Source organism: Petaurus breviceps, unplaced genomic scaffold, assembly GCF_028583685.1.
Source record: "Petaurus breviceps papuanus isolate PSGF00001 unplaced genomic scaffold, PetGlider_PUasm1.0 90743, whole genome shotgun sequence".
In the NCBI taxonomy this organism is placed as follows: Eukaryota; Metazoa; Chordata; class Mammalia; order Diprotodontia; family Petauridae; genus Petaurus; species Petaurus breviceps.
The window spans coordinates 15363651-15388221 of NW_027187332.1; the positions used below are offsets into that span (position 1 = coordinate 15363651).

At 36.3% G+C, this 24571-nt stretch overlaps 1 long non-coding RNA gene and 1 pseudogene across 1 annotated transcript in view; one reads left to right on the forward strand and one right to left on the reverse strand.

The window, feature by feature from the left end:
* Window positions 1–2658: 2658 nt before the first annotated feature.
* The window catches only part of LOC138145696 (uncharacterized), a 64994-nt gene continuing 43081 nt past the window's right edge, over window positions 2659–24571 (reverse strand). The window contains exons 2-3 of the long non-coding RNA XR_011164296.1: window positions 15858–15950; window positions 2659–3045 (exon numbers count right to left, since the gene is read on the reverse strand). This is a non-coding gene — a long non-coding RNA (uncharacterized lncRNA). The remainder of the gene's footprint in view (window positions 3046–15857; window positions 15951–24571) is intronic.
* Window positions 22060–24571, forward strand: part of LOC138145705 (splicing factor, proline- and glutamine-rich pseudogene) — a 41626-nt pseudogene continuing 39114 nt past the window's right edge.

Here is a 24571-nt window from a genome sequence, read left to right on the forward strand (position 1 = left end):
AACTATTCCAAAAAAATCAATCTTTAACTGTTTTAGCTTCAGAAGTTTAATATTTAGAAAACTGTAAGTGTATTTATAATGAAAACATGATTGCTATCTTCACTATGGTGCTCACCAGGCCTTAACCATGAAAGCTGTCATTGTGTTGTAGTGATTAGGAAATTTATAGCTTGATAGCACTCACTACATTTTAACAGCCTAAGTTTGTCAATAATATGCTATTATATTATTTTAAAACAAGGACTATAATATAGAAGAATTAACTTTCTACTAACATATATGTGTGTGATGTGGGTATAATACCTATTTTCTTCTATTGTTGTTCTAAGCTCCTCCTAGACACTTATAAATGATTTCTTATTAGAAAATTTAATATTTATCATTTGTACACATGTCAAACATATACCGAAGTAAGTTATTAAAGCAATTTTAAGCAGATGCTCCTTCAGTAGAATATAGTACACTGAACTAGAGAGAGAAACAGAATACAACACATTCTTTTCTGAAAATCTTCACAGATGCCAGTGACAATAAATGTTCAGCAATGACGATAAATTTTAGATTTTAGCGGGAAATTCGCTTCAAATAATTTATTCATGCGTAATCTCAGTTGGCTTCATCTAGCATCATATATCAACAAATCAATATATATTCTGCATGTAAATTAAGGGGAAACTTAAGTTAGCAGGAAGAATCTAAAGGAACAGATGGCTCACAGTTTTTCTCTCCTTACCTGGACCATTCTTGTTTCCATGGAAATGGGTATTGGATCAATCCACTTTTCTCCTTCCCAAGGCTACTCTTGGATTTGGGGAAGATATGAAAGTAGGCCCCTTTTGAAAGCTGGGTCTAATTTGCACAAAATTGTAAAATGACTTCATTACTTTTTTGAAAAAAATTAATTTTATTTTTTTTCAAATGCTTTATTAACTTCTACTTTACATCATTCATTTCTGCACAATTTTGAGTTATAAATTTTCTCCCTGTTTCTCCCCTACCCACCACCCCAAAATAGCAGTCTCACAGGATATCCCCTCCTTCAATCTGCTCTCTCCCATATCTTCTCCCACACCCCCTTCAACTTTTCTAGTAGGGCATGGTGGATCTCTATCCCCCAGTGCCTGTATATCTTATTTCCCAGTTACATGTAAAATAATATTAATAATAGCATATATATTTAAACATTTGATTTTAAAACTTTGAATTTCAGATTCATTCCCTTCCTCCCTTGTCACCCACCCTTACTGGGAAGATAAAAAATAATTAATTTTAAAGAAATCAAAATTCAAGATACCTGGGTTCTAATTTTGGCTTCAACACTCACTAGCTGGGCAATCTTCGTCAAGCCACTTATCATCTATGGGCCTTAGTTTCACCATCAATAAAATAAGAGGGTCTGACTAGGTAGTTATTGATTGTTGCCTTTCTGAATAGATGATTTCCATCTGACAAATTTTGGGCTCTAAAAATAGTAACAACTATGAAGTTATACATTTCCTAGTAACTAAGATTCTGTGCTTCTATCAAACTTTAGTTGAAAAAAAGTGTATTGCAGTGGCTCAGTTTTGTTGTTTGCTGAATAGGTCATTTTGCATTATGTGAATCTTGTTTTAAGAGTAATTCATGTTCCTGAAATAATCTTATCATCCATCCCCATGCCTCCCAATTGACTCTCTTGGGTCTCGATGCCCTGAATAGAGAGTAGTAAGTTTCCTGTGGTCATTTTCAAAATTGACTAGGATGCCATGTATCTGTATGATCTCTTTCCCTGATTTTTTAAAATTCTAGTTTATATGACTTCTGGAGTATGAGGGCACTCTGAGAAGAGTATTTCTTTGAAATATATTAAATATAATTCTCACTTTTCTTTCAAGTAAAGTCAATAAAAGACTCATTAAAGTAATGATGAAACTCTGCCTTTAATCCTAAAAGATTTTATTTCCTTAAGAGATATTCCATGTTATATATAAAATAGGCTGACCAGGATTAACAACTGACATGTGGAGATGGAGGTGGGAGTTAGGACTGCTAGGGAATCATTTACAAGTCTGACCATAGAATCCTGGTTGGACAGAAAAGCAAGAATAACACTAAGGAACTGGGCAAAACGTTCAGATGGTGCAATAAAATGGAAAGAAAACTAGATTTGGACTCAGAAGAGTTTAAATTACAGCTCTTCCATTAGTTCCCTGTGTAACGTATGACTAGTCACTAAACTTTTCTGTATCCCTAAAATGAAGGGGTTGGAATAGATGGCATCTAAGGTCCTTTGTAACTCTAGATCCTGTGATTGCTCTTATCCAAGAGTGAAAATCCTTAACCATCAGGAGAACAACCGGAAGAATATGATCATTTGTGTACTTTGGCAAGGGGCCAGAGTATATATATCCTTCCTGTAGAGCTGAAATATGCATGGCCAGCTCACAAGAAGTGCTCCAATTGGTTCCACCCCCACTATATGCAAAAATAAACGAGTTTAATTTGATGACATCTAAGATCCATTCATGCCCAAAGCTATCATCCTAGGGGTCAGATACCATATAAAGGGCCTGTATTTGGGAAATGGAAGGATCAGGTTTAATATCTCAGCAGTATAGCTATGACTGTGACCATAAACAGTTCTAGAATCATATTATTATAAAGAACTATAATTTTTAAAAATACCTTAAAAAGATTTTCAGACTTCTTTCTGTCAAAGATTAGAAGTATGGTGTAGGAGAAATCACTTCTTTCTAGGTCTCAGTTTTCCCACAAGTAAAATGAAAAATTGCTAGATGATTTTTTTATTTCTCTCCCATATCCAATGGGTTTTGAAAGCAAAGAAGAAGGCCTAAGTTCTATGTGGGAATCAAAAATGGATGACTCTTTCTGAGGAAAGTTAAAGTTAGTTAAAGAAAACATGGAGCTACCTATCTCTTGATTCCTATAAGCAGTACAACCTTATACTTACATATGGTCTTGATTTGTTCAGACTTTGAGAAGATTCAACATTTATCTTTTCAGCTATAGAAATTCAACAAGGCCGAACAGAATAATATAGGAACTCTGGAAAAATATACAGCAGAAAAAAGAAGACACAAAGAGAAAAGAAAGCAAATATGTTTTGTTACTGTCTTGCTAAAATAAATTTATACACTTATTAAGCATAATGTAAATTATTAAAGTTTACATCTTTGTGCATGATTTTTATTCTTTTCATATTTGAATATTAGTTTTTATGTTCAGAAAAAATGAATAATTGATAAGTATGTTTTATTCATATATAACTATATAATATCTGCATATATGTGCACATGTACATATTCATAAACATTTATTTGTACATGTGTGTAATTTGCAGCATTGATATCTTTACCTATGTATACATAAAATATGCATATATTATATACACGTATATACATTTTGTAGGGGAGAATGCCTCCTACCCCCACGAAAAAAACCCTAGATTTCCTCTCCAATTTTCCTGTTTCTGTCAATGGTACCACGATTCTCCTAGTTTCTTAGGTTCAAATAACAAAAACTCAGAAAACAAACAAATCAACCAACAAGAAAAGAAAACCCAAACTGAGATATGAATGGATATATTGAATGATATAATGCAGATATATTGTTACTTCATTGTTGAAAAGATACCCCTGAAACTGAGTCTTTTATTATACAAGATCTTCTAATAATCTTTGTCTTTACCAAAGGTCATCTTCTACTCAAATATAATGGAAATTTTTTTCAGCCTCAGGCTCCTCACCTTCTTATCCACTTTTGATACCATTGATCCCTGAAACTCTTCACTGAATCATGATTTCAGTCACCAATGAAACTCTCCTGCTCCCTATGTCCTTGTACTCTCTGTTCACCTGCCTCTTTGGCTGCTGCCTCTGTTGACTCCTATTTCTCTTCTTGTTTGCTGACTCTGAGAGTCCTCCGAGTCCTTGATCTTTTGTTGTTTTCCATTCATAGTTATTATAAGTATTTATCTATTCGCATGATTTGAATTCTCATCTGCATGTTGATGATTCCTTCCCCCCACTCCATACACCAAATTGACTGCTTTAGCATTATCACTGGAATTTCTGTACTGTAACCACTTGCATATATCGCTGGTGTTTTAATTCAGTGAGTCTAAAGCAAAACTTCTCATCTTTAATTCCAGATCCATTTCTCAAAACAAAACAAACAAAAAACAACAGAGCAAGAAAACAAAAACCATTAAAAAAAAGCCCTCAGAATCCCTCATCAAAGCAAAAACAACAGAAAAAAAAAACAAACAAAACCCTAAAACCAGAATGCTCTTTCCACTTTTTCTATTTTTTTCATTAATATTCCTGTTCTTCCTATCTGTCAGTTTTAAAATGTCGGTGTGTTATTGTTATTATTATTATTATTTACTTTTACATGCTCTTGGAAATAAGATATACAGGCACTGGGGTATGGAGATCTATCTTGCCCTACTGGAAAGTTGGAAGGAGAATGAGGGAGGATATAGGAGAGAGCAGATTGGGGGAGGGGGTATTCAGTAGGATTGCTATTTTGGGGTGGTGGGTAGTGGAAAGATGGGGAGAAATTTTGTAATGCAAAATTTTGTGGAAATGAATGTTATAAACTAAAAGTAAACATAAAATTTTAAAATGGTGTTAATATATAATTTCTCCCTTTCTTTTACACTGTGTCCTCATCCAGATAGTATTCAACTCCTTTTCTGGTCTTCCTTGGCAATATCTCTTGTCTCTAGGATGTATCCCTTCCTATTCAATTCTACTGTGACCACTCCAATTCAGTCCCTTATTCCTTGTGCTTTGCTCATTTCAAGAGCCTTCTTGAAGTAATTTCCCTTGAAGTAAGTCTTACCATGTTCTATCCTGATTAATAGGGCTAGATTAATCTTTCTAAACACTGATTTTGTCGTGTTGTGCTTTTTCAAGAATCTAAATGGCTAATTTAGATCCAGTCCAAGTTTCTTAGTCTTTTCTCAAAAGCTTTCTGTAAAAAGGTTGCACCTTGTCCAAATTTACTGTTTCTTCCTCCCTAATATTGCTCATCTGTTTGCTCTTCCTTGACTGGCATTTTCTTCTGGTGTATGTATTCACTATTGCCTAATCCATAAAGTCCAGACTCCAAGCTTAGCTTTCAAAGACCTCCATAATTTTAGTCTAACCTTTCTAGCCTTATCTCATAACAATAGTACTTTAGACCAGTCACTCACACTCATTTACTATTTTGGATTTTGTTTATACATGTACAAGCCTTATTTCTCACTACTATAATATGAACTCCTTGAAAGCAGGAATTATAGACATCCCACCTTTCTATTTTCCTCAGTCATGAGCACAGCTCATGTACTAAGTCACTCAATAAATATGCATTAAGTTTAATTGAATAATATGCATTCTATTTTTACCTTTACGCATATTTTACCCCAAATAAAATATGTTCCCTCCCTTATGCCAATCCAAATATTATATGTCTTTCAAAACCCAACTCAAGATTAATCTCCAAAAACCCTTCTTGACCTAGATTTGTCCCACAATAATTTTATTCTGACTCTGAATTCCAGATTATGCATACCACACTCTCATTATGCCCATTTATGTATTGCTTTTGAATGTTTCTCTTGTTTCATTCCTCAACTTCTTTATGTCCCTAGCAAGACACTAAGCACCTCAAGGGAAGGTCTGTAGCTGTCCCTCAAATTCAGGCACCCAGCCTTTTCTTAATAAATATCTATTAGATGAGTGTTTCTTTAAGGACTATAGAATCAAGGAGGGCTAATTTTATAATAAATGGTTATCCACAGTTCAGGGTCATCTTACCTTTTCTCATTAATTTATATAACTCCTTTTTAGACGTCCTATGATGCAATTATACTGTACTTCTCACTGTTTCATACCTTCAGGCTTTTGCTCATGAGAATTCCCATGATTGGCATTCCCTCCTTCACCCAATTCGCTTTTTGAATCTCTACACATCTTTTAAACCAGCAGTTCACAGACTTTTTAGCCTCAGGATCCCTTTATAGTCTTCGAAATTGTTGAGGACTCAAAATAGCTTTTGTTATCTTGGTTATTTGTCTCAACATTTACCATATTAGAAATGAAAACTAATAAATTTAAACATCAATTAATTCATCTAAACAACAATAAATCTACTGCATTTTAACATATTGTAGCCAGAAAAAAAAAACCACACATTACAACATATTGATTAGAAGCAGATATTAGAATTCAACTATCTTCTTTCTATTAAGGGCATGTTGCACAATGCCTATCTTGTAAAACTTGCTATTCCCTCCAAATATGTAACAAAGTTATCACGTAAATTTCTTTTTTCACCTTTTTTTCTTTTCTTTTTCTTCCTGTAGCACCAATGCAATATTTACAGCACCCAGGTTCAGAATAAAGACTGTGACTCTAAGTATCTCGTGACATTCAATCACAAAATATGACAAACTCCCCGGATAGAGAATAATGTTGAAGGATTTATTTAAGCACCAGAAAACTGAATCCCAAAACCAGTAATCTGAAGTATCAAAGATATTTAGAAGCCATAATAATGCTGAGAGCCACAGCATCCTTTAGCCTTCCCACAAACCAATAAAAGACCAATATTTACTCACAAGTCTATCTGACTCCTTCTCTAAGCTCCTCTGTCCCTACCTGTCTGCAACTGTCTCCAACTGTCAGACGTGCTCTCTGACCTAGCTTCTCTGTGAGTTCTGCTTCTCCTCAGCAAGCTCCTCCCACCTCAGGATCCATGTGACTACATTTATTCTAACAAGTAGCAGAGTTTATTTCCATAGCAGAGGATTCAAATCCTTCCCCTTCCCCCCCCCCGCACCCCCCCAATCGATTCAGGGCCAGGGATGATCTTCAAGTCCCCATTCCCATTACACTTCCCTACCCTAAGATCATCACTCTAATCATTCCATATAGCACTGTAGTACTCCATCAGAACCATATACCACAACTTTTTCACCCATACTCCAATTGATGGGGATACCTACTATTTATAATTCTTTGCTACCACAAAGAGAGCTGGTATAAATATTTCATCCACATTGTTATAATTACTATTTGTGAATTTCCCTCCATCTTATTTTTACTATTTTCTTACTCAGCCTCTTTTTACCCTATCCCTGTTGCCATATCTTCTTTCCCACCCCATTCACACACCCCTCCAAAAGTACCCCCATATTCTCCCCTCACCCTCCGAAATCCAAGCCTGTACCTTAAAAAAAAAGTACCTCTTCCACTTTGTCCCTCCCAGTTTTGTCACATCTCTACATGTTAAGAAGACTTTGCACCCTTAAAGATGTACATGTTGTATCCTATTCAACCAAAAAGAGTACGTTCCAACATTACCAGCTCCCCACCTCCATATGCTTTTTCTGTATTAGTTGTATCTTTCATGATCCATTTTGATAATATAATTGCTCTCTTTTACCTTTTCTTTTTTATTTATTTTTGGTTTTTTGGAGGGCAGTTGTGGTTAAGTGACTTGCCCAAGGTCACATGGCTGGTTTTTTCATGTTAAGTGTCTGAGGCTGGATTTGAACTCAGGTCCTCCTGACTCCAGGGCCAGTGCTGTATTCACTGTGCCAATTAGCTGTCCCCTTTTACCTTTTCTTATCCAATTTTCCTTTTTAGGATCACTCCCATCATACACAACTCAGCCCCAACCTTTCTTTTAAGCTATCTTAGTAATGATGAATTTTAAGAATATTGACATTTTCATATATAATAAGTAAACAGTTTGACCATAAGAATTTTGTTTGACTATTTATTAGGAGCATTGTGGACATAATTCCTGTTTATGGAATGGATTAGATGGCTGATATCAGTTCTGAGATCCTGTGATGCTATGATAAATGAGAATATACAGAAGAAATAATGTGGGAAAAGTGCAAAGATATTCTGATTTTCTTAGTTTGTTGACTTGGTATCTGGCATATTTTTGAGGCTCCTCTTTTAGTATGATTTACAGTGGTAAGACTTTTATGGAGACTAGGGAAGTAGCTTTTCTCTCTCCTCCATATAGAGAGGCCAAAAGAGGGCTCATTGTTGACTCTTTGATCAGCAGGTACTGATTGCCTTAATGACAACACTATTTTAGAAAACATTTTAAACACATTACATAGCAGATTATTCTATTTTTCTAATGGAGCTGTCCTTGAAGAACCATTATGCCATTCCTTTCAAATGTTTAATAAAGAACAGTATTATAATGATCATGTTTGAGAATAGGTTTGATGTGCCTGGGAATTGCTATGTAGGAATCTTCCATTAAGCCATCAGGATGCTAAAATATATATTTTAGGGAAGTTGAGATGAGGGCTTCATTATACTGCAATAATTAGCATTCCCTTTGAGGCTACATAGAGATACATTTCAAAAAATGATATTCCTCCTCCTCATCGTTAAAGGATTCTTGATTATTATTCACCTCTGTTTGGCACTGTAACAAGCAGACTTAACAGCAGCCAGTCTCCAGCCTTTAGGAACTTCCATTGTTCAACAGGTAACATAGATACAAATGGTCCCTTGGGACGTTACTGTGCAACCCAGGGAGTTGTAAGAATAAGTTAAAGTGCTTACATTATTTATATTAAGGTGAACCACAGTAGCAAACATTGAACTAGCAAATTTGAACTCATCATCTTGCATCTAGCTATATAAATGTAGGCAGATTGCTCAGTGCATAGACAAGATATACCATAACTATCCATAATGAACAAAAGATCAAAAGACCCAAAATTAATCTCTATAAGGTAGACAGAGGTCATCTATTACAATTCTGTGATTTTAGAGAAGATGAAAATGAAGCCCAGAAAAGAAAATGATTTCTGATTCAGAATTATGTAATAGATATCAAGTCTAGAGAAATTGGATTCAGATCCTGATACACTTGTTAGCTATGTGACCCTAAGTAAGTCAATTAAACCTATTGAAAAATACATACACACATATGTGTATGTACATTTGTATGTATGTGTATATGTATGTATATTGTGTGAAAGCCTTTTTTAAAACTGTGATACTCAAGAAAGAGTGCCATTAATAGATAAAGAGCTTGCCTTAGAGTAAAATACACCTAGGTTCAAATTATGCCTTTGACATCAACCAGCTCAGTGACCCTGGGCAAATAGTCTAATTTCTCAGTTCTCCCAAACAATGGATTTCTATTTTTGGGGGGTGGGGTGGGCGGGAGTTTACTGATTAGTAGGTTGTGAAAAATATGCAAAAAAGAGCATCAATAAAGTATGTTTTTATATACAAAGAAGAAAAAGGAATTACAGGAAGGACACAAAAATAGAGCAAATTTGTTATTATCTTGTCAAATTCATTATGCTTATGCACTTCTTAAAAATAAAGTGGATGTAACAGAAGTTCATAGTTTCTTGAACAACCCTTTCTTATTATTTGTATATTGAAGTAGAGAACTAACAGGGAGTGTAATGCTTCTTGGGGGACAGTCATCACAAAGGCACAGAGATGAAAAATTGAATGCCATGTAAAGGCCAGATTGACTGGACCCTAGAGTTGATGGAGGGAAGTACTATATAATAAAGCTGTACAAGTAGTTTGACATAAGGTTGTGAATGGCTTTAAATTCCATTTGGGAAGTTTTTGTTTGCTCTTTGAGCCAACAGGAGCCACTAGAGTAGTGTTTACTGATTATGGAAGTGTCAGTTCTAGAACTGTGTTTTAGGCATATGAAAACAGAATGAATTGGAATAAAGATAGACTCAAGGCAGGAAGGCCAATTGGGAGATCATTACAATTGCTTAGGCAAGAAGTGATGAAAATCTGACTGAGTGAGCAGATAGACGTGAGAGATATGAAGTAATGACAAAATTTGGCAACTTATTGAATATGTGGGACTAGAGAGAGTGAGGAGTTGAGGATACCCCTGTGAAGGGAGGAATGATAGTATCTTTGACAGTAATAGGAAAGTTTGGAAAGTAGGTTTGAAAATAGAGTACATGAATTCTATTTTGGACATGTTGAGTTTGAAATGCTTACGGGATATCCGAATGGAAATATCCAATAGGTAGTTGGTGATATCAGGTGTTGATTTCAAAATTTCACAAAAATTAGATTTCTATATAGGCATCAACCTCAGAGATGATAATTAAATCCATGGGAGCTGATCCAAACTAGATATAGTATCCCAGTCTTCGGTCATAAAATTGAGGCTCACTCTCTATAATTTGGTCAGCTAGGTGGCACAGAGGATAGAGTGCCAGGCCTAAAGTCAGGAAGACTCATCTTTCTGAATTCAAATATGGCGTCAGACACTTACTAGTTGTATGATCCTGGGCAAATCACGTAACCTCCTTTGCCTCAGTTCCTTATCTCTAAAATGAGCTGGAGAGGGAAATGGCAAACTAATCCAATATCTTTGCCAAGAAACCCCAAATATGGTCATGAAAAGTTGAACATAACTGAAACAATGGAACAAACTAATATTTAGTTCTTCAGGTGTCAAAGTGTGGGGAATAGATGACAGTAGAGTAGACTAAAAGAAACATTTTAAGAATGCAAAGTTGCTTTGAAAAGAAAAAAAATGTTTTACATGGAATGCAGTGAAACATGATTCTCATCCATTATAATGAGTGATAAGTTAGTAGTGATAAGAAAATAAGTTATAGTCCAGGCAGACTGTTCAGACAGAGCGACACCCAAAAACTTAGAATGGCATAGTCCTTCCCAAAGAAACATTTGGGGTAATATCAAGATGGAGAAGCATAGTCATTAATGGCAGTGAGATCTGGGCCTTGCCAGAGTAAACCCAAGAATCATAATAGCTATTAGAATGATCATGATGATGATAGCTAGCATGTACATAACACTTCAACATTTTCAAAGCATTTTGCATATTTTAACTCATTTGATTTTTATAAGAATTCTCTGAGGCAGGAGATTATTAGTGCTATGATTATCCATTTCACAAATGAAGACACTAAAACATAGAGAGGATAAAGTGACTTGCCCAGGGTCACACAACTTTTAATTATTCAAAGGAGAATTCAAATTCCTTCTGTCATGATTGCATGGCCCATACTGTGATGCCACCTAATTCCATGATGATGATGAGATCATGTCAATAAGCTAATGTTTTAAGTTTACTAAATTATTTTATACATGTGCATTGTGAACTTTTGGTTGTACATTGGTCTTTACTGATGTACCCTTTGTCTCAGTAGTAATTGCTACTAGAAGCAGTAGCATTCAGTGAAAGGATAGTAATTTTTTTTTGCTTTTTGGAGGAGGGAAGGCAGGACAATTGGGGTTAAGTGACTTGCCCAAGGTCACACAGCTAGTAAGTGTTAAGTGTCTGAGGCTGGATTAGAAGTCAGGTCCTCCTGACTCCAGGGAGTTCATTGCATTCATTGTAGTGCCTAGCCTCCCCCAGTAATTTCTAACATAGTAATTTTCTAAGTAGGTAACCAGCTCTATCCTATAAAAATATAGTGTTGAATATTCCCATCTTTGGCTTTCTCATAAGTATTTCATTACTATTTCCTAGAAGGGTCTGGCTATGGTGATATAATGTGCTCCAAGAGAAGTATTATAATAGAAATACTAAGTTTGTTATGGAAATGGGGTAGTGTATGTTTTTTAGGATGAGAGGAGGTAAAGAGCAGAGTGTCTGTAAGCAGGCAGTGAATTTGTAAAGAATGGGCATGAAGAAAGCAGGGAAAAGGGCATAGAATCGTTATTTTAGATGATCTCAAGAATTTTAAGTTCTGTCTTGGATTACTCTCCAAGCTCTTTAGAATTCCTGAAGCTTTCAGGCTGACTCTGGGCTTTATGAAAAAAGCTGACTGAATTATACATATTTTATTCCACACATGGGCTCTTTTGTGAAAATAGAAACAGCATAGTACTTTAGAGTGAAAAAGCATTTGTTTTTGCTACTGACTAACTTTGATTTGGGGCAAATTATAGAATTCAAGTCAGCTATCAAGTTCCCATCTTAGTCTTCTCTCTTCCACCCAGGCCATACATTCCCAGTTTCTTCAACAGGTCTTGAATAGCTTTGGTTCCAGTCTTTTCTCCATACATTCTTTTATTCATCTCTCTCAGAATCCATCATTTCAAATGTCAGTCAAACATTAGCTTTTTCATGGGTTGGTTAATGATGCCCCCTAGCTATTGTATTCCTTCCAAAATCACCTTCTATCTATGTTGAATATACCCTGCATATGTGCAAGATCTATGATGGATATGTTTGCATATGTACATGTTGTCTCCCCTAGCTAGATCATTATTATAGAATCCATTAGGGCATGAGCTATTTTTACCATTGCTTTGTACCATCAGCACCTAGCACAGTGCCTAGAACACAATAGTTGTTTAATAAATGCTTAGATTGGTATATTCTAGTTTGTCAGTATTTGTGACAAAATTTGGCATCCAGAATTTAGCTCAGGTATGGTTTGATTAGAACAGAGTATAGCACCATTATCATCTTCTTTGATGTGGAGACTTTATTTCACTAAGTGGAATTTGAATTGCATAAATTCTTTTAGAAATAACTTCATACTGCCAACTTATATCAAGCGTATAGACCACTAACTCATCAAGATATTTTTTCCATATAACCTGTTTTCCAGTCATGGAATCTCCTTCATCCTAAACTTGTGAAATTGATTTTTTTAAAGCCAAGTTCAGTACTTTATATTTTTTCCTATTAAATTTTATTTTTTAAGCTTCAATTCACATCCCATCCAGTATCTTTTTGGAATTCATGTAACATTTCAATTTCTTCATCTAACAAATGAGGGGGCTGGAGTAAGTGACCTCTGAAGTTTGTTCCTTTTGCTCACCTTTTGTGGTCCAATGATATTGATTAAATAAATGATCATCGATTAATTCGTTCATCAATTACTAAATACTTGTAAGGTGTCTAACCTATGTCCAGTTTCTCAGCATTATTTTTCCCTCTCCCCTACCCACTTTCTTTGCCTCAGAATTTTCAGGAGGCCTGCAGCCTGGGAGCATGGGCCCTTATAGGAGTATAGGGATGTGTAGTCTTCCTTCCTGTTCTCCTGCTTCTATCAAGTCTCACAGGTAACACAGGAAATAATATCATTGGCCACGGCCCTTTCAAATGGGAACAATAATGATACATATCTGGTTCATGACCTTATTCGTTTTTCATCTCAGAGAAAAAAGAAACTACCTTCTTGTTCATTGTGATTGAAAATGAGCTAACAAGTTCAGCCAGTTGTGTGTGTGTGCTGCATTCTAAAAGTTTCTGTCTAGCCTGAGTAATTGGACAATTTAGTCCAACACTTTAGGTTGATGCCTTTTTGTAGTGTTTTTTCTACCTAACCTGGGAGCTCCTTGCTTATGAAAGTCCCAGACTGCATGCCATTTTTGTTTTGAAGGGAAGATAGTACATACTTGCTGTTCCTCTGACTTATGACATTCCTCAAATTTTATCCTTCACGTAGGAACCCTGTCATTTTTCTTCAAAAGTCCTTTTGAAATCCCAGAGATGAAGCCCAATTTCCTTCACACATCAGTGGCTACTTTGTCTTAGCACCTTGCATAATGAAAATCTCATTCACCTACTGCTTAAGAATTATTTATTCACACAGATGGCAGAAATAGTCTTTCTGAAGGGCAGAGGGTTTCATAGAACCACAGGCATTAACATGCCAAAATGAAGAAAAGGAGGGAGAAAGGAGGTCATAACAAAGGCTGGCATCCTTCTACCAAATTGGATGAGTACATTTTTGTAGTAGAAAACTCCTCAAGTAGACTTTCCAGGATGGCAGTCCACCATGTTGACCTGGACAAGCATGTTATCTCAACAGGACAAAGCAAAGTGTTATGTTTTGGTGTCAGAAACCTTCATTTGAATTCCAGTTTGACCACTAACTACTGGTTTAACCTTAGGCAAATCAGCCCAGCGCTTAATACAATTCCTGGCACATAATAGGTACTTAATAAATGTTTATTGAATAGAATTGAACCTTGCTGGACCTGAGTTTCTTTATCTGTAAAATGAAAGATTTGGAACCTTGAAGTCTCTTTCAATGTTCAATCTATGACATTATAATCTTATTGTCTGGTTATTCCTTGTGTTAAACTAAGAAATTTATTTAAAAAATTGTTAGGACCTCTTCCTAGTCCCCTAGGAATCATCATCTTTGAGTCATTTGTTATTTCATTCTTAAGCACCTGTTATAGTTCCTGTGCCAGATATTGGACATACAAAGATGAAAATGAATTGGTCTCTGGTCTCTGAGAATTTCCTTTGGGAGACGTGGTAGTGGTGGTAGTTTGGGAGTGGGGGAAGTATATACACAAATAAATTAATACCAATATATAGTCATTATAAAGAAGAAATATTGGAGGGGGAGGGCACTAACAAGCTAGAACATCAGGAAATACTTCCTAAAAGAGGGGGCACTTCCTATAAGAGGGTGCACTGAGCCTTGAAGGCAGCTAGGGATTCAATGAGAAGGCCAGGAAAGAATTTATTCTAGGTATGAGAAATAGTGGGTATGAAGGCAGAGAGGTAGAAGATTTATGGGAGAGCAGCAAGAGGTTCAGTTTACTTAGAACAGAGAGAACATGAAGGAAAGTTCTGTCTCCCTTTCTAGACTTGAAACTGGTAGTAGGTGGATATGAATTTGGAGGTTTTGATAGCCAAAGAATAATTAAATATATAAAATCATAGACTGGGTATTGAAAGGAATCTTACATTCCAGTCCCTTCATCTGACACATAGAGAAACTGAGGCCCCCCAAATTGACTTGCCCAAGGTCAAGCAGGTAATTAGTGGCAGATCTGGAATTCAAAACCCCCACAGCTGCAGTGATAGCAATAGTAAACACAGCAAAGATGACTCATTCTTGGTTCAGGAGAATGGGATAGAGATTGTCTTAAGTAAATAGCTTGTACCCATGCTTCCTCTCTATGCACAGCCATCACCCTACTTCAGACTTTCCTCACCTGTTGCCTGGACCAGGATAATATCCTCCTCATCAATCATCTTACATTGATGCATTCTCTTACCTCTCCTCTCTGTTTCACATATTTGCCAAAATAACCATTCTAATGTATAGGTTGAACGATGTCATTTCCGTACTTCACAATCTTCAATGGATCCCTATTGCCTTTAGAATGAAATGTAAGTTCTATGAGCACAGTGGGGGTGAGGACCTGAAGTGACAATGGGTTTGAATCTGAAACTCTTTCAGTATAGGTTAAATTGGTCAAGGATTAATGAAAGGGAAGGAGCTGGCTCAGGACTCCTCATGTTTCTATGCTCCATGATGCCCCTGGCAGCTTAAATTAACTGGAGCTAATTGACCTTGAGGTAAATCTTAGTCATAGTAGGAATTTGTGTTGAAGAGTTGAGAGGTGGAGGTCACCTTACTGATTATGTATCTCAACTCTTCCATTTTGTGGATATAGAAATGGCTTTTACAGAAGTGGTCACATGCCCAAGGTTTTACAATTTGATGAAGAAACAAGATTAAAATCCAAATTATCTCGCTCCAATTCAGCTGCTCATTCCATTATAGCTTAGCTCCTCTTTGTTGTTGTTCAGTCCTGTCTGACTCTTTGTGACCTGTGGACCATAGCATGTCAATACTGTACACGGGATTTTCTTGGCAAAGATATTGGGGTGGTTTGCCATTTCCTTCTCCAGTGGATTAAGGCAAACACAGGTTAAATGACTTGCCCAGGGTCACACAGCTAGTATGGGTCTGAGGCCATATTTGAACTCAGGTCTCCCTGAGTCCAGGCCTAGTGCTCTATCTACTGAGCTAGCCTCTAGTTGCCTCTTATTTACCACCCATTCCTCACCCCAGATAGTGAAAGAGGTACAGTCCTGACCTTTCCTGTGTTTGGCACTCTTGGAATATTCATGTGGATGGTATCATTAATATGGATTCGAAGACTGGTTCAAGTAGCAGAAACTTCAAGCATCTGAAAGGAAGCAATAAGTTTAGAGCAACCTTGCAAATAGGTACAGCAAATTTACTAGTCAAATAAAGATATTTAACCATCTATCCTTTCCCCTAGGAGGTACATAGACTTTAAAATAAATGAAATCAGCATTTTTTATGACTTGTCTAGCATAAATCATTATACTTTCTGTGCAAGTACCTATTTACAAGTGGCATTTATAGCACATTAAATCAAAATCAACAGGGAAAAGAGGAATAAAATCTATTGCATACCATACTCCAAAAAAGCATAGAAAATTTTCTAAATTTAACTACATTAATTTTAGACTAGGAAAAAAAAACCCAAGTCCAAAAGTTATTTTTGCTTGAGTAAGAGACAATTTTTTTTTTTTATCTGCTGTGGATAGCTGGGCAAAATTGGAAACTGAGGGCCCACAGTAGAGCACTGGATTCCAAACTGAGAGATATCTAGGTAGCAGATACCAAGTCTGGTTACTTGCCTGATATTAGGGATACCTAGCTTAGATAGAATAAGTGACATTAGGCATTAGCACAACCCACTATGAAGTCTGGGACAATTTAAAGACATTGGATATCAAGAGTTGGAGAGAGGATTATTAGAGTAAACTCAGTTTCATCTGCTATCATAATATCATAGCAATCCACATTTCTATTTAAATTTTGCTCCACTCTTGCCTATGTACTAAGGAACCTGCACATGGTTCTTGCCTATTATTATGTTTCAGGGGAATACTTATTATTAATTTTTATTGAGAAGACAACATAGTTTAGTAGAGTAGTAGGAATATTGGGTCTGAAGTTAGCAGACCTGTGTTCAAATTCTGCCTATCATTTTATTAGCTATGTGATTACAGATAATGAAAGTTACCTCTCAAAGTCTTCACTTTCTTACCTGGAAAACAAGAATAATTATGTTGTGCTACCTATTTTATACAGGCATTGTAAAGATGCCAGTATAAAAGGTTTTTGGCTTTTGATTCCTATGTAAATGTAAGTGATTACTCATAAATATGATGGGTTATATTAGATGAAGAGGAGACTTTTTGGAGGCAGTTAGATAGCACAATTGGCAGGGCTACTGAGAGTTAGGAAGACCTGAGTTAGAATCCTGCCTCAGAGGCTAGCTCTTGGGCCCTTGGCAAATCACAGACATTTTCAGCCTCCATTTCTTCATTTTAAAAATTGGGAATAATATCATGGGGTTGTTATAAAGACCAAATGAGTGTATGTGTGTGTGTGTATGTATATATACACATACATACAAATACATATATACACACATGCATATACACATATATGCACAGTTCTTTGCAAACCATAAAACACTTTATGAATATTATTATAATTTACTAACTTTTATTTTGCTTTTTTAATTTTTGGAGAGCAATTTGGGTTAAGTGACTTGCCCAAGGTCACATGGCTAGTAAGTGTTAAGTGTCTGGGGTCGGATTTGAACTCAGTTTCTCCTGACTCCAGGGCTGGTGCTCTATTCACTGCGCCATCTAGCCACCCCTTGACTAACTCTTAAATAGCATCCAGAATGATGGCATATATAAGTACTTTTATGACATAGAGGATAGAAAACTGGTCTCAGAGCAAAGAAGACATAAGTTCAAGTATTGCCTTTAGAATATATTAGGAGTGACAACCTGAACAAGGCATTTGAACCTTCACAATATTCTAAGCAACTTTCTAGGACCCCGTGTTGCAAACAAGGTGCCAACCTGTTTTGGTAGAGGAAATTTCCTCATCTGGGAATTCTCTGTGCCAATGAAATCACCCATCTAATCTCTATTCCTTTATTTTCTGAGTCTTCTAAGTCCATATAAGTGCATTTAAAAAATTCCATTTCATCATCTTATTTTCACTTCTTGTACTGAACTGAAACTTTCAATCTTCATGTTAAGAAACAATTGATCATATCTAAAACCAGCATATTTGAGACCAATAATAAAGTGTCCTCATGGAAGAAAGTGACTAAAATATACAAATCCTTTGACCTAGAGATTCTATTAGTAGGCACATACCTCCAGGAAGTCAATGAGAAAAAGGAAGATCATAAATATTTTGCTATTTTGCTTCCAGATTGTTTTATACACACACACATTCATATACACACACATATATATACATACATATATGTCTATGTATAAATATACATATATATGTATATGCCAAAATATTTACAGCAGCACTTTTTATAGGAGCAAAATAGCCACAATCTGGACATAGCTTCCCACAGATTGGGAAATAGCTAAGTAAGTTATTGAATGTTAATATATTGGAATATTACCATTCTGTAATAATCACTGACTGTTGAATATTTGAGAAGACTAATATGAACTGATGCAAAACAAAGCAGCTAAAATCTGGGAAAACAATATACATAATTACTATAGCAATATAAATGGAGAGACAACCAAAACAAAACAACATAAATTAAATACTATGAAATTTTAGTGATCAAAATTTGTTCCAAAGAAGAGATAATTTTTACATACAACTGGAAGATGATATATAGGCAATGGGGTAGAGAAATATATCTTGCCCTACAAGAAAATAAGGGGGAAGAGGATAAGAAGTAGGGCATGATAGAAGGGCTGTTCAGAATGAGGGACATCTTGGGGTGGAGTGGAGAGGGGAGAGATGAGGAGAAAACTTGAAACTCAAAATCTTATGGAAATGAATGTTGAAAACTAAAAATATATTAATTAGTTTAAAAAGAAGGTACTTCCCATTAGTTTTTGCAAAGATGGGGGACTCTGGGTATGGAGCACTGCAGATATTTTTGAATGTCAGTTTTTTTTTTTAACTCTCTCCCCTCATTTCCTTTTAAAATTCTTTGTTATAAGGGATTTCTCTCTGCAATAGGATTGGGAAGGGATACAACAGGAAATGTAAGTAACATGAAAGTAAAACTTATAAATTTATCGTTTATTTTGTGTTAAAATGCTGTCATATAGTAATAGATTTAGAATTAGAAGATAATTCAGTGGTCAGCTAGTTGTGATTATGGATTCCCTCTGGAGATGGGGCTGGATGACTATTTTTGTGGATGATATAGTTGTTGCTGTTCACTCATTTTCATTGTGTCTGACTCTACATGACCCATTTTGGATTTTCTTGGCAAAGAGAACAGATATTTTGCCATTTCATCATCATCATCATCATCATCATCATCATCATCATCATCATCACCATCATCATCCAAAGATATTTTGCCATTTCCTTTTCCAGCTCATTTTACAGATGAGGAACTGAGGCAAACAGGGTTTAGTGACTTGTTCAGTCACACAGCTAGTAAGTACCTTAGGCCACATTAGAACTCAAAAGGATGTTATAGAGGGAACCTCTAATCCTCTCTGACTCGATGAGTTTTAAGAACTCTTTTTTTAATTTTTATTTTATTTATTTATTTTTTAAAGCAATTGGGGTTAAGTAACTTGCTCAAGGTTACACAGCCAGTTATTTCTGGGTGTGGTGCTGAGTATCTGAGCCCGGATTTGATCCAGGTCATCCCGACACTGGAGCCGGTGCTCTTACTCACTGAGCCACCTGGCCGCCCCTAAGCAATTGGGGTTAAGTAACTTGCTCAAGGTTACCTGGCCAGTTGTTTCTGGGTGGGTGCTAAGTGTCTGAGCCCAGGATTCGATCTCCAGGTCTTCTCAACACTGGAGCCGCTGCTCTTACTCGCTGTGCTACCTGGCCGCCCCTAAGAACTCTTCTAGTTCTGAGAACTGAATAGATTTGAAGGCTAGAAGGGAGTCTTCCCTCCCCTCTACCTGAACGCTGCCAATAACTTTTCTGGGACACAAGATTGGCTCTTGATGGGCATGGAAAAGGGGGAATTTTTTTTTCCTTAATATCAATCTACTCTTAACTTTTCTGTATTCTCAGAACCTTTCACACAATGAAAAGAGTGAAAAAGCCCATGTCTTCAATGAAGGTGCCCCGAGGTGTTTCTTCCCTCAAAGTCTATTCTAATCAATGACTCTTTGGGGGAGTTTGATGCACTGGAAATAAATCAGATACCCTTAGTCCTTTCATCAAGGTATTAGTGGGCATGTCCATAATTTTCATAGTGAGATACTCTTAAAAATTCCAAAGAAAGACTCATTTCCCAAAAACCTTGTCAAGTTGATCAAGAAATTATCATCCATTTTCCCATTCTATACTGGACATATGTAGAACATGTATATGAAAATAGAACTTCAGTTTCTTTATAGTAATATCTCTCCCCACTTTTAAAATACTTGCCCATGAATTTATCTAACAAATTCAAAAAACCCCAATGTATGAAATACTGTTCAAAAGCCCAGAATTAACATTAACTTGTTTGCTGTGTCTATATAGTATGTATTAAGTTGGGAGGCTACTTATAGAGGGTTAACAGTTACATCATGAATTTAGGCTATGGATAGACTTAATGATATTTTAAATCTGTTTCCCACCCTTGCTATGTGTGAACCACGAGACCCTCTAAAATCCCAAAGTGTAAAACCTGTATAGATAATTTTCAAGTAAGAGGGGGTTCACCCTTAGTTTGGGGTATATATGGGTTTTTAGTTTTTGTTTGCTATTCCTTTTATGTAACACAATGCCAGACAAACCAGAACATATACGTGTTTGTGTGCGTATTTTTTTCTTTTGATTATGCCTACCACACATCAGGCCTTCTACTAGGTAGGCACTGGGGATACTAAAACAATAGAAAGAAAAGGAACAGTCTATGTCATCAAGGAACTTATATTCAAATTTGGAATAACAATATGTGCACACATTAGCAAACATAATCTCTCTATATATATATATTTACTAATACTATATGACAACTATTTTTGTTAATAGGTGTAAATAATACACACACACAATAAATTGAGATGGTTGAACATGAGCAATTAAAAGGGATAACAGCAGTCCTCATGTAATACACAGCACTTGAGCTAAATCTTGCAACGATCTAGGGAATCTATAAGGCAGAAATGAAGAAGGCATCCCAGTGATGGAATTTTCAGCATCTGAAACTCCCCACAATTGGAGATGAGAAGCAAGTAAGCCATTTTATATTGTGTGATAAAGAGAGGAATATGGAAACCAAAAAAAAAAAAAAAAACCAAAACCAGGGAAATAGGCTCAAACCATATTGTGAAAGATTTCAAATCTTAAAGAGCTTTCCTAAAGACAAGACAGAGCCAATAGGACTTCATGAGTAGAAGGAGTCACATGATCAGGTCTGTACTTTAGGAGTAATACTTTTGCTTCTATGTAGACATTGGATTGAAGCAGAGAAAAGATTGAAGGGATGAAGACTAATTAAGAAGCTACTTTGATAGTACAGGTGCGAGATGACAAGACCTTGACCTAAATAGTGACCATGTAAGGAAAAAGAAGGGGATGTATCTGAGAGATATTATGAGGGAAGAATTAACAAGACTTAGAAACTGGTTGGATATGGGGCAGAGTGAGGGTGAGAGAAGAGTTGAGGGCTACTCTGAAGATGCAAATCTGAATGAATGAAAGCATGGTGTTACCCTCAATGGATTTGGAGGAAAGTAAATTGAGTTATGTGTTGGACATTTTTAATTTGAGATGCTATAGGCTATCCAGTTCTAAATGTCCATTGGCTATTAGTGATGTGGGATTTGTGCTCAGGAAAGGACATGTGGTGAGGATAGGATCAAGAGTGCATTAACACTTTTCCTATGATGGTTATTCTGTGATCTTCCACCAGACTTTAAAGTTAACTTCAAGGACCTCATTTTATGCTTCCACTGTAGCACCCTAGTGAATGGTCCATAGTAGATGATCAGTTAATACTTGCTAACTTGTCTTGACTATTCTGAGAAATCATTATGTGATAGAAATTTGGAGTTGAAATATAACTCCTCCATGAATAGTCGTGTGTGTGTGTGTGTGCATGTATGTGTGTGTGTATTCCTTTCCATCTTCCCATGCTCTCCAAGTATAGTTGGGAAAGGGAAGCCTTATAAACAAAATGGTAGAATGGCATCTTCCTCATCTCTTCATCATTAATGAGTAAATTACTATAACCAGGTCTTGGCTGTCCCCATGCATAAGTTAAGAGCTTATGTATAGTGTAAGCAACCATGACAGTGAAGAAATACTATACAGAGAATGGATCAGAAAGGTAATGGAGATAGACATTTGAAGGCTTAGATAAATTCAGGAAAGAAGCATAGTGTTGTCTTCTCTCATTATTTTTTTCCTGGAAAAAAAGGAAAAATGAGTTTTTCATCTTTATCTTTACATTTCTAAAGATGACAAATATGACAAAGTAAATATTACAAATTATATTTTAGTGCTTCTAAACCAAAGATAGATTGGTTATTTAGATCTGTTAAAATGATATTAAAAAATGAGTGTATCTATGTTTCCTGAAGTGTACTTTTCCTGGGTGATGGAGTGAATTAAAGAGGGATGACTTTCCTTTCCTTTAGCATTCCCAATTTTGTTAATTGCAGTCTTTAACATTTCTAAAATTGTATATTTTCCAAATCCACATTGGCATTTTTCAGAAAAAAGATACCATATAATCTACACAGAATCTCAGACAGGAGGAACCTCAGAGGCATCTAGTCTAACTCATGTCTGTAAAGGAATACCCTTCATAGTCAATAAAGCATCATTTATTAAGCATTTACTAAAGTGTTAGGCACTGTGCTAAACCCTGGGAATGAAAGAAAGGCAAAACAAATAGTCCCTTCTTGCAAGGACCGCATCTTATAATGAAGAAGATGATGTGCAAATAATGATGCCCAGCTAAGCTCCACAGAGTATAAATGGAAGGCAAACTCATAAAGAAGTCACCTATAGGAGTTGTGGGTGGAGTAAAGAGCAGGTCCAGGACAAGCCAGTTGTAGAAAATAAGATATCAGTTGACTCTTGAAGAAAACCAGGAAAGCCAGGAGGTGGAGGTGAGAAAGGAGAGCATTCTAGACATACAGCACAACCAGTGGAAAAAATATGGATTTGGGAGATAGAGTGTCTTATGTAACAAGCAAGAAGTAGATGATGGAACTGGAATCTAGAGTATGTGGGAGTCAATTTATTTTTTTGAAGCGATAAAGGTGAGGTAATTGGGGTTCAGTGACTTACCCAAGGTCACACAGCTAGTAAGTATCAAGTGTCTGAGGCCAGATTTGAACTTAGGTTCCCCAAACCCCAGGGCCTGTACTCTATTCACTGTGCCACCTCGCTGCCCCTATGTGGGAGTAAATTATAAGAGTCCTAGAAAGATAGGAAGGGGCAAGGTTATGGAAAACTTTACATACTATGAAAAGCTTTTGAAAGGCATAGCATCCTAAAAAGAGTTGATCACCTAGTCTATATTCAAAGAACTACAGTGAAAGGGAACATACCACTTTCTAAGGCAGCCCAGTTCACTTTGAGATTTTTAAAATTTGCCTCCTTTTGATTTCTTCCATGGCTCCTAGTTCCACCCCTTTAGGGACAAACAGAACAGATGTGATATTTCTTCCATTTGACAGCTTTTCATATACTTGAACACAGCTATCTCATACCCTATAAGTCATACTTATTATCACTCAGGCAACACAATCACCTTGAGCCTTCCATCTGATTCTGGAAAGGGATATTTCAACACAATGAGTCACACTATCCATCTCCATCCAGGCTTATTTCAGGTTGATCCCAGGATTCAGAATGAGCCTGGTTAGCAGCAGCTGAGTTATATCACCAAACCAGAGTACAAGGTATCCTTGTTGGGTCCTTGGTCTGATCGATTACTTTCAAAGAGAAATGTCACTTTGCCAGGAATGAAAGTATACTCCACTTTCATTTACTACTTCCCTCTTCTGACCTCCTCAGTTCTATAGAAGTGTTATATACTTTAGAAGAGGACCTGCAAATAATTTGTGATAATGGAAACTTTTCAATCCTAGGAGGAACTTGGCAGCTCTCAGTGACAACCCTTTCTTTCAGCAGTTTTTACTGCTCATTTGTAGGCTCTGGGCTTTCTTGGTAAAATGAGTTTACCCTGAGTGAAGAAGAATCTAATAAGACTAACAAAAAATATATGTTTTACTGGGTTTTCCAGAAGGATAGGGAGCACAATATCTTGAAATGAACGAGAGAGTGACAAAAGACTGAGAAAGAAGCATCTGAAGGATGTAAGGGAGGAAAGCATAGAGGGCTAAAATTCCACATCAGCCACTTCATTTCCCCATATTACCAGCTCTAAAGGACATGACTCTGGGGGAAATGCATCCCAACCATCTTCTGTCTTGTTGCTATTGCTTCCTCCAAAGCAAACCAAACTCATAACCTTACTGTTTGCACTTGGCCTCCTGTTGCTCATAATCCTGGTTTTGGGAGGGTAGTACTGTTTAGTGGAAAAGGAGCCATGGCATGCATGCATACATACATATATGCATACATATATATGTGCATGCACACATGCAAACATATTATGTACCTGAGAGACATTATTCTTAATAACCAATGATCCAGAGATCCCCCTCTCTTTTAAAGTTCTAATTTCAAAAGTTCAGTCTCCTGAAGGACATTATGGATGATGAGATTGGACTATTTTTTTTGTTCAGAACCCACCTGGGGGGAAGCTATTGTGTTCTACTCAGG